At 33.8% G+C, this 11,575-nt stretch overlaps 1 non-coding gene across 1 annotated transcript; it reads left to right on the top strand.

Annotated features, from left to right (window-relative positions):
- Positions 1–11,186: 11,186 nt before the first annotated feature.
- LOC112930951 (U6 spliceosomal RNA) lies at positions 11,187–11,294 on the top strand. Its single transcript, XR_003237237.2, has one exon. It is a non-coding gene; the product is annotated as a U6 spliceosomal RNA (small nuclear RNA).
- The last annotated feature ends 281 nt before the right edge of the window (positions 11,295–11,575 follow it).

Here is an 11,575-nt window from a genome sequence, read left to right as displayed (position 1 = left end):
GAGGTATAAATGAGAAGTAAAAAAGTGGAGACAGAGTTTAGGTATTACTTTATCAAGGTATTTAAAATAAAATAGAAGAGAATGATAAGGTGGTTGAGCAGAAGGCAGAGCAAAGAAATGTGAGGTGTTAGTACATTCATAGATTTAGCAAGAAGTACTAGTGTAGAAAATCTACACTGCAGAGGCAAAAGGGAGGGTGAATGATATGTGGGTCCCAGGGGTGGCTGGAAACAGTGGCATTAAACCAGAGTTGGAAGATAGGAAGGAGGTAAGGACGGAGAAATGTGAAAAGTAAATTTTGGTTATCAGTACGGGATTCCTGATACAAACACAGAGCTGATAGCCATCTTTCAATGAAGAAGCATCCTGCTTCTATAGCATCCTTAGGCCATAAACCACATCTTCTTTATCCATTCATCTTTCGATGGACACCGAGGCTCCTTCCACAGTTTGGCTATTGTGGCCATTGCTGATAGAAACATCGGGGTGCAGGTGTCCCGACGTTTCGTTGCATCTGAATCTTTGGGGTAAATCCCCAACAGTGCAATTGCTGGGTCGTAGGGCAGGTCTATTTTTAACTCTTTGAGGAACCTCCACACAGTTTTCCAGAGTGGCTGCACCAGTTCACATTCCCACCAACAGTGTAAGAGGGTTCCCTTTTCTCCACATCCTCTCCAACATTTGTTGTTTCCTGCCTTGTTAATTTTCCCCATTCTCATGCTCTGCATCACTTGCCATCAGGGAAATACAAAGCATCCTTAGGCCAGATGATGCATCTACAACAAGTCCACTCACAGTGCTCTCTGAGTTTGAAAGTAAAACTTTAATGATTAACATAAACAAATGATGAAAACAAGAAAATAATCAAAATAAGAAAATTCTCAAAGAACTTTTTTTTAAAGATTTTATTTATTTATTTGGGGGAGAGAGAGAGAGAGCAAGAGAGAAAGAGGACAAGCAGCGGGAGCAGCAGGCAGAGGAAAGAGGAAGAAGGAGGCTCTTCGTTGAGCAGGGAGCCCAATGTGGGGCTCTATCCCAGGACCCTGGGATCACTACCCAAGCTGAAGGCAGATGCTCAAGGACTGAGCTACCCAGGAACCCCTCAAAGAACTTTTTATATTGATTTTATTTAGACTTTTCCTACCAAACGCAATCCACAAACCAGGGTCAAAGGTTACAATTCTTGGGATCCCTCTAGGGGTACTTCTTTACAGACTATATTCCTCACTCATAATTCCTTATGTTTTCTTATCCAAACAGGGCTAGGATATGTGATCCCTAAATCCTAACCCTTGTCTTCATGATTTTCTAAAAGCATATAAGGGTGAACTTGTTTGCGGTAGGGATAGGAGTTCTAATGAAAAAGAAAAGCCTGGTGTTTTTTTCTTTTTCTTCTTCTTTTAAAAAAACATTATGTGCTTTATTATTCACTTATTCTGTCTTTAATGTGATAGATTTTAAGAAAGTTGCTGATACATTATGCATGAGAAATGGGAGGACTGTGGGTATGTGGCAATTTTATAGATCCCTGTAGGAAAAAAAAAAAAGTTTAAATTATGTGTTTGTAGGCTTAGAATTTTACCAGATGTTCAGACATTATTTTGTTCTTTCTTTATGAGAAATTCTTTTAAACATCTACCAAAAGTAATCCTTGCCTAGCTGTTCATTTTAAATAAAACATATATGCCTGAATCTGGAATAAAAGTTAAATGGGAATTAAATGTATTTCTAAGTCAAGCTGAATACTTTTCAAGTAACAACATACCATTTAACAATAATAACCAAAATAACCTCTGTGTAGATAGATGGTGATGTCTGGATCTCAAGAAAAATGGAGATAACCTTGTCACTGAATTCTCACTTTTGATGTTATGCATTAGCTAAGTATGTAAAGGTAAGTTAAGTGGTGGGAAATGATTTAGATTTAGTCGTAAAACAATAGTTTGATATTAATTGCTGATTACTCTGTAACATGCATTGAACTAAATATTTAATATAAATCAGATTATTTAGTCTTCCCAACCACCCTGTTATGATCTCTATTTTATGTATGGGGAAGTGGGTTCTTAGAAAATAAAAGTGACTTGTCAAAAGCTAGTAAGTGGAAGAACTACATTTTGGCCCTCTGCGGTCCGAACTCCATCACTCTAAACATTATTTTTTAAAATGTCTAGGAGTAAAGAATTATAGTTCATATACAGAACTCATCCATGGTGTGCACCAAAAAGCAATAATAATGATTTTTGCAACAGCAACAACAACAACAACAACAATATGAATGTAGCAGCAACCACTTGATGAACTCATAGTACCTATTACATGGCTTGTGTTGTGTAAGAACTCAGTAAAAAACATTCTCACTGTGAACCATAAAAACACTTTAGGTTCTATTCTGTGGCCAAATGGATTAAAACCAGCCAGTTCACAAAAAGCAGCCTCAGATTTGATGTAGCCTTATTAGGTCTCAGTAAATAAAGAGGTCAGGAGGAGATTGTTTCCATATGAGCAAAGGGGATTTGTTCCCTAGAGTATGATGTTAATACCTTTCTTGGGAGTCTATAGGGTTTTTTCACAAACTTTCAAAAACTTTGAGGGGGAGAAATGAATTAAATGCTAAAAGATTACTCAAAAATCTCCAACTTTACACATAAACCCCTTGATCCAAACATTCTTTGCAAAAGTACCTAATATTTCCCAAAAGCAGGTCATTGCCTAGAGTTCCAGTGACCTGAATTGGACAATTAGTTGCAAATTTTAGAGATCAGAAAACTAACATTCTGTATTAAAAGTAGAGATGGTGTTCAATCCCCAAACTGACTGTTCATCTACTATACCAATTCCAGCCTGTGAGGCACTCAGGAGTCATGTAGAGAAGGGACTCTCTGGGTAAGATAAAAAGACAAGTAGGGGCACCTGGGTGGTTCAGTGGTTGAGCATCTGCCTTCCACTCAGGGCGTGATCCTGGGATCCTGGGATGGAGTCCTGCATTGGGCTCCCCACAGGGAGCCCACTTCTCCCCCTGCCTATGTCTTTGCCTCTCCCTGTCTCTCATGAATAAATAAATAAAATCTTTAAAAAAAACACACACACACAAGTAAACAAGGAAAACCAGAACAGTGACAATGCAGCATTTAAAAAAGTGTATATATATATAATCACATTTAAAGACTTGCAAAAAGGTGTAAAAGAGCTAGTGCTCACCAAACATGGTAAGATGAAAGAAATGAGACAAGTGAGATGTGGAGGACTTGTCCTGAAGTGCTTATCATATACAGTTGCGATTTTGTCCAGGGGCAATGGGAAGCCATTGAAAGGTTTCAAAGCAAATGAGTAGCATTATTAAATTTACATGCTACAAAGACAACTCTAAAAGCAAGAAGGATGTCCCATGGCATGTTGAGAGGAAGAGAATCACAGCGCACGTTCCAGGTTACAAATATCCCTTTCCCCCCTCAAATTATCTGAAATGTGTTCCAATCGTATTTACAAAATTGATTTTTAAATAGTTTTTCTTCATATTCTTTTGCACTGAAAAAGTGGTCATCATGAATTATTCAAGATTGAAATAACAAGTATGAATGCTTTTTGTCCACCATTTCATGACTGACATTATCTTGTACTGAATTCTTTTACAACATAAGCCGTGTAATAGAGACTATCAGTTCATTAGGGGGTTGCTGCTTCCATTCTCAATGCTCTGCCTAAAGACATGGAAGAAAGACGTTATCACTGGGGAATCATACTGGAGGATGGGAAAAGGAGGGCATTAAGGTGATATGTCCTGCTGCTTACTCTACCATGTAGGGATTAGAAAAAAGAGAAACTAAAGGTAGGAGTTCTGTAAGGATTCCATTGAAGAAATTCAGGTGAGAAATAATGAGGTCCTGAACCAAGGCAGAAGAGGAAATGGAGACAAAGTCTTGGTGAAAAGTTAAGAAGTTATATACATGGGGTTCTTGATTTCTTATTTGTGTGTCAAGGACAATTATACAGTAGAGGAGAAACAACAGGTTTATGGGAGGGAGTAGAGGGTTCAAGGAGCAATGAGAAATGACCTTTGAACAATATATTTTCAAGTACCCTGTGCACTGTTGTGGGAAATGTAAAATGATACAGCCACTGTGGTAAACAGTATGGTGGTTCCTCAAAAAAATCAAAAACAGAATTACCATATAATCTAGCAGTTCTACTTCTGAGTTTATATCCAAAATAACTGAAAGCAGGGTCTTGAAGAGATATTTGTTTATCTGTGTTCATAGCAGCATTATTCACAATAACTAAAACATAGAAACAATGCCAAGTGTCCATTGACAGAATGGATAAGCAAAATGTGATATATACACACAATGGAATATACGTCAGCCTTAGAAAGAAAGGAAATGGAAATAAGCCAGTTACAAAAAGACAAATACTGTATGATTCCACTCATGTGAGTTACCTAAAATTGTCAAAATTAAGAAGACAAAGTAGGATGGTGGTCGTTAGGGAAAATCATAGTTATAAAATATCTGTATGTCAAGAATATGATAAAGTAGTAAAAAAACAAATTAAGAAAAGATTTCCAACAAATATTGCAGACCAAGTTAAAGGTCCTCCACAAATATTTAGATGTAAGACTATGGGACATACGTGGCCATAATAAATTAAAAGACAAACTGGATGTTATAGCACATCTCCCCTGTTGAGAGAGACAGAGACAAAGACAGAGACAGAGAGAAAGACAGACAGAGACAGAGAGGCAGACAGAAATAGCAGTAGCTATAGCTGGGAAAAGCATTACAAATTTAAAAATAAAAACCCTTATATACAAAACTTTTAACACCTTTCTGGAGGATGTATATAAATGAGACTTCTATGTGCCAAATGAATGGTACTTGTATTTTGTTTTAATATATTACAATAAGCATAAGCAAAAGAAAAATCTATTCTTAATGGCACTTCCAATATGTCACATACTTTTTTAAGGGTTTTACACATATTAACTCATTTAATCTTCATGACCACCTTCTAGGGCAGGTCATGTGGTTATCCCATTTACAGAGAAGTTTAATAACTTACCCTAAATCCTCAGCTGGGACCTGGCTGAGCCAGAACTAGAATCCAAGAAGTCTGGCTCTAGCCCCTTGGCCTTAACCAGTAGGCTGTACTGACTCTTTTAATGATTAAATTCATAACATAGGCTATTACTCTGTTCTTGTGAAATTATTAATGTTTTGTCATTCTACATCATGAAAATACATTTTAAAACAATTTGTCGAACATTTTTTATTTTGTGTTTTTTGAAAAACAAACAAACAAACAAAAACAAAACCATGGCATTTTGCCCTGGGGAAAGTACATGCTTAAAGCCCACCCACTCTGAGGAGATTATGTCCATATTATATCCACAGAGTCTATTTATTTTGTTCTTTTGAAAGATTTTTTACTTCTATAACTTCCTAAATCATGCTTCATATGAAGATAAATTATTATAGTCTAGAATTGTTTCAAAGAATGCTTTAAAAGCCATAAAAATATTTTCCATTTCTTGACCATTTTAATATGGTCTGAGTTAAAATTATTTCACTAATATACAGAGCTTAATCAACATAAGGCTAAAATCTTATAATCTGAGGTTTTGGTGGTGACATTTTCACTTCTTATGGTATGTCATAAAGAATACTTCAGTAAGAAAAATGACTATCATTCATTTATTATTTTTAGCTACAATGAGATAAGTACTTTGTTTTTTTATATACTTCTTTTAGATAAAGAAAGAGAGAATGCATGCATGCATGTGGGAGGACATGGAGAGGTAGAGAGAGAATCCCAACCAGATTCACCACTGAGCACAAAACCTGAGGGGCTTAATCTCACAACCCATGGGATCATGACCTGAGCCAAAATCACCAGTCTATCTAACTGACTGAGTCACTCAGGCACAGGCACCACCCCCCCCCCTTTTTTTCAAATATAAAGCCTTCATAGGTTTTTTTGAGTCACTTTGTAATGGACTCCATTGTAATCCATTCACAGTCTCTTTGAAATAAATTATCTCTTTCAGGGATCTCTGTGAGCCTGCAGAACAACATCTCTAACACTCTCAAGAAGCCCTTGATGTTTACGAGAGAGAGTGTGTAAGGCGTTTCCTTAAGACACTTACAGGACGTTGTGCCGAATAGAAAGGATGAGTGAGACAGTATCTCAAATCATGGGGTCTTCACAAGGGCTTTGTCTTTATAACATGTTTTCTCTTTGGTGCTTTGAATTCGATCTTTGACAGAAGCCCATTTATTTTGGAATCATTCATTATCTGAAGATGCTGAGAAAAAGCAATTAGTTTTATTTATTTTTTAATTTAGAAGACTTGGCACCTTTATATTAAATTTTTTGTTTCTTATACTCTCTCTCCATCTAGCTTTTTATTAAGGGCAGCAAGGAGTCAGATGATACTTTTAATATTCCTCCTATTACTATTATATTCTGGTTTATAATGATAATTTCCTTTGTCTCCTTTCTTTGATTAAATAAGACATACAAAAACGATTCCTTTTTTTTTGCTATTTCATTAATCTTTTTGAAAGCACATATTGGTTAATGAACAAACCTAATTTTTCTAATTTTCTAATTTATTAATAAATATTTACTTATTTATTAATTAATATTTACTTATTTATTTTCTAATTTATTAATAAATATTTACTTATTTATTAATAAATATTTACTTATTTATTTATATTTACTTATTTATTTCATTAATCTTTTTGAAAGCACATATTGGTTAATGAACAAACCTAATTTTTCTAATTTTCTAATTTATTAATAAATATTTACTTATTTATTAATTAACCTAATTTTTCTAATTTTCTAATTTATTAATAAATATTTACTTATTTATTAATAAATATTTACTTATTTACTTATTTATTTATTTATAAATATTTACTTATTTATTTTTACAATAAATATTTACTTATTTATTAATGACCATTTCACTCTTAATTTACTATTATATATATTTAATTGTTATTTTTCTAGTTGATTAAACCTTTACCTTTGAGCATTTAGGGTCATAACATTTCAGTTAAGAACCATTTTGGCCACATTCATTATTAGTTATTTTTAAATAGTTTGTAAATAGTGTTTTTAATTTTTAAATTGCCAGTGGCAATTTTGAACTTTTATTTTTTATTTTTCTATTTGAGTATAGTTGGCATACAATGTTACATTAGTTTCAGTGACCAACTTAGTTATTTAACAGGTTTATACATTATGCTATGTTCGCCAAAAGTGTAGCTACCATCTGTCACCTAATATCACTATTACAATATCATTGACTGTATTCCTTGGGTTGTGCCTTTTATTCCTGTGACTTATTCATTCCATAACTAAAGACCTGTATCTCCCTCTCAGTTGTATTTGTTTTGCCCAAGACCTTACTCCCATCCCTTCTGGCAACCACCAGTTTGTTCTCTATATTCACAGGTCTGATTCTGTTTTTTGTTTATCCATTTTTTAGATTCCACTTAGTGAGTGAAATCATATAGTATTTGTCTTCTCAGTCTCTCATTTCACTTAGCACAATACCATCTACCCTCCATGTTGTTCTCAAATAGCAGAATCTCATCCTTTTTATGGCTGTGTAATCTTCCACTGTGTATATACGTATACATATCACATTTTATTTACCCACTCATGTATTGATGGACATTCAGGTTGCTTCTATATCTTGGTTACTGTAAAGAAATGCTACAATTAATATAGGGGTGTGTATATCTTTTCAAATTCGTATTTTCATTTTCTTTCGGAAAATACGCAGTAGTGAAAGTATTAAATTATATACTATTTCTATTTTTAATTTTTTGAGGAACCTCCATACTGTTCTCCACAGTGGCTGTACCAATTTATATTCCCTCCAACAGTGCATGAGGATTCCCTTTTCTCCACATCCTTGTCAACACTTGTTATTTCTTGTCATTTTTATTTTAGCTATTCTAACTGGTGTAAGATGATACATCATTGTGGTTTTGATTTGCATTTCCCTGATGGTGAGTGATGTTGAGCATCTTTTCATGTGTCTGTTGGCCATCTCGATGTTTTCTTTGGAAAAATATCTATTCAAGTCCTCTACTCATTTTGTAATTGGATTGTTTGGTTTTTTTTTAGTGTTGAGTTATATAAGTTCTTTATATATTTTGGTATTAACTCCTTATCAGATGTATCATTTGCAAATATCTTGTCCTATTCAGTAGGTTTTCTTTTTGTTTTGTTGATGGTTTTCTTTGATGTGAAAAAGCTTTTTATCCTGATATAGTCCCAACAGTTTATTTTTGCTTTCATTTCCCTTATTCTAGGAACCATATCTAGAACAATATTGCTATAGCTGATGTCAGAAAAATCAGTCTGTGCTGTCTTCTAGGAGATTTTCATGGTTTTAGGTCTCATGTTTAGGTCTTTAATCCACTTTGAGTTTATTTTTGTGTATGGTGTTAGAAAGTAGTCCAGTTTCCTAAGTGTTCAACACCAAACAAATGGATTTCCCTTACCTTAGGAGCCATATCTAGAAAAACATTGCTACTTTTATTTATTATTTTTCTAATACATTGTTGTCAGAGAATGTGATCTGTATAAAATTTTTTTCTCCTTAGAACTTCTTAAATTATCTTTTTAGTCTAATATTTTAAAAAACTATTCCATGTGTCTTTGAAAAACAAACTGTATTTACTCTTTATTGTATATATTTATATACATTAGGTATATTACATCAAGCTTCTTAAATGTACTATACAATATGTTTTGGGTTTTTTTTGGATATTTTTCTTTTTTTCAGGGAGCTCCATGCCCAGCACAAAGCCCAACATGGGGCTTGAACTCACAGTGCTGAGCTGAAATCAAGAGTCAGATGTTTAACTGAGCCACCCAAATGCCCCCTTTATTGAATATTTTTAAACCCAATCTAAGATTTTTTTTTCCAAAAGGAGAATTATGTCTCCAAACTTGTCCCCTACCACCCTCCCTCTGACTCAAATATATTAATTTTCTCTTTAAATTTACATAGTAACTTTTTTCATTATGTACCATTACTCATTTTAACTTAATACATTCTACTGATCCTTTTGCTCAGCACTGTTCCTTGTTTCTTTCATCTTTTTCTCTTTTAGATTTGTATTTTCCCTTGCTGGATTATAATCTTGAGTACTTTTCTTATCCTCTAATCTAACTACTCACCTAACTCTAAATCTCTGTTTATTTCTTAGGGTAGGTTAGCTATTCATTTGTCCCGTATCAAATAAAACAAGTAAATCAGCACAGGCCTTATATTATTTTACATACATGCCCACTTGAGCTCATTTCTAAGCAAAGGTTTTTCTCTACTTGAGAAGAATTCAGTGGACAACTCTACAGTTACCTTTTTTTTTTTTTTGCTTCATTTCTTTAAAAGCAAAATTATTAAAGATCTCAAATAGCGAAATAAATCATTTTTTAAAGATTCTATTTATTTATTCATGAGAGACACAGAGAGAGAGGCAGAGACATAGGCAGAGGGAGAAGCAGGCTCTCCATGGGAAGCCCGATGCGAGACTCAATCTCACTCTACCACTGAGCCACAGAAATGCCTTGGCCAAAGAAATCTTGAGAAAGAACAAGGCTGGAGGCATCATATATCCTGATTTCAAACTATATTACAAAGCTAAAGTAATTAAAACATTATGGTATTGGCATAAAATAAACATATATATCAATGGAACAGAATAGAACCCAGAAATAAACCCAAGCATATATGATCAATTCATTTATGACAAGACGGCCAAGAATATACAATGAAGGTAAGGACAGTCTCTTCAGTAAATGGTGCTGGGAAAACTGGACAGCCACATGCAAAATAAACCAACAAACAAAAAAGAAAAGAGAAACAAGAAAGAAAGTGGATCTTACATCATATACAAATACTAACTAAAAATGGATTAGAAACTTGAACATAAGACTTGAAACCATAAAGCTAGCAGAAATCAGGCAGTAAGTTTGTTGGCATCATTTTTGGTGATAATTTTTCGGATCTGACTCCAAAAGCAAAGGCAACAGAAGCAAAAATAAACAAGTGAGACTAATCAGACTAAAAGGTTTCTGCATAGCAAATGTCAACATAATGAAAAGCCAACATTCTGAATAGGAGAAAATGTTTGCAAATCATAGAAACAGTAAGGGGTTAATATTAAAAATATTTAAAGAAGCCATACAACTCATGAGTTTTTAGTTTTAGCAAAAACTATAAAGCAAAAACAAACAAACAAAAATCAAAAAAGAAAACAAACAATTCCATTAAGAAATGGGCAGAAGAGCTGAATAGATATTTTCCCAAAGAAGATATACAAATGGCAAACAGGTATGTGAAAAGGTGCTTGACATCACTAATCATCACAGAAATGTAAATCAAAACCACAAAGAGATGTCATTTCACATCTGTCAGAATGGCTATTATCAAAAGACAAGGGAAAAAAAAAGGAAAAAAAGACAAGAAATAACTAGTGTTATTCCTAGCAAGGAAGTATAGACAAAGAAAAGTTTATGCTCACCTACCATGAAGGGTAAGGGCTGTACATTGGTCCAGGCAGAATGGTAAACAATTATAGAGATTCCTTAAAAAGTTAAAATAGAACTATCATATGATTCAGCAATTTCACTTCTAGATATTTATCCAAAGGAAACAAAAACACTAACTCAGATATATGCACCCTCATTTTCTATGCAGCATTTTTAACAATAGCCAAGACATAGAAGCAAGTGTCTAATGAAGCATGAGTGGATAAAGATAATGTGGTATGTAAATCCAATGGAATCTTATTCAGCCATAAAAAAAAGAAAATCTTGCCATTTATGACAACATGGATGGACCTTGAAGGCATTAGACTAAATGAAGTAAGTCAGAAGAGAAAGACAAATTCCATATGATTTCACTAACAGGTAAAGTGCATGTAAAATCTGAAAACAAATAAATAAAACTACCAAACTCATAGATACAGAGAATAAACTGGTGATTGTCAGAAGCAGGGGGTAGGGGGTGAGCTAGATGCATGAAGGTAATCAAAAGGTACAAACTCCCAGGATAAAATAAATGTCATGGGGATGACATGTACAGTACGATGACTGTAGTTAATACTATATTATAAATTTGAGAGTTGCTAAGAGAGCAGATCTTAAATGTTCTTGCGCTTGCTTTGGCAGCACATATACAAAAATTGGAATGATACTGAGATTAGCATGGCTGGCCCCTGTGCAAGGATGACACGCAAATGTTCTCATCACAAGAAAAATAACTAGTATGATGAGAAATGTTAACTAGACTTACTATGATGAGCATTTCACAATATATATAAATACTGAATTATGTTGTATACCTGAAATTAATGTAATGTTGTATTTTAATTGTATTTCAATAAAAATTCAACTATAGAAGATACTGTATGGTTCTATTTCGTTGAATAATTTAAAATACACAGAAACGTTCTGGGGACATAGAAAACTTACATTAATAGATTTGTTAATGAATTGCATTGAATTAAATTCTAGATAATGTGTCTTTTAAAAGCATGCAAAT

This window comes from Vulpes vulpes, chromosome 1, assembly GCF_048418805.1.
Source record: "Vulpes vulpes isolate BD-2025 chromosome 1, VulVul3, whole genome shotgun sequence".
NCBI classification, from domain to species: domain Eukaryota; kingdom Metazoa; phylum Chordata; class Mammalia; order Carnivora; family Canidae; genus Vulpes; species Vulpes vulpes.
This window is presented reverse-complemented; position numbering and strand designations above follow the sequence as displayed.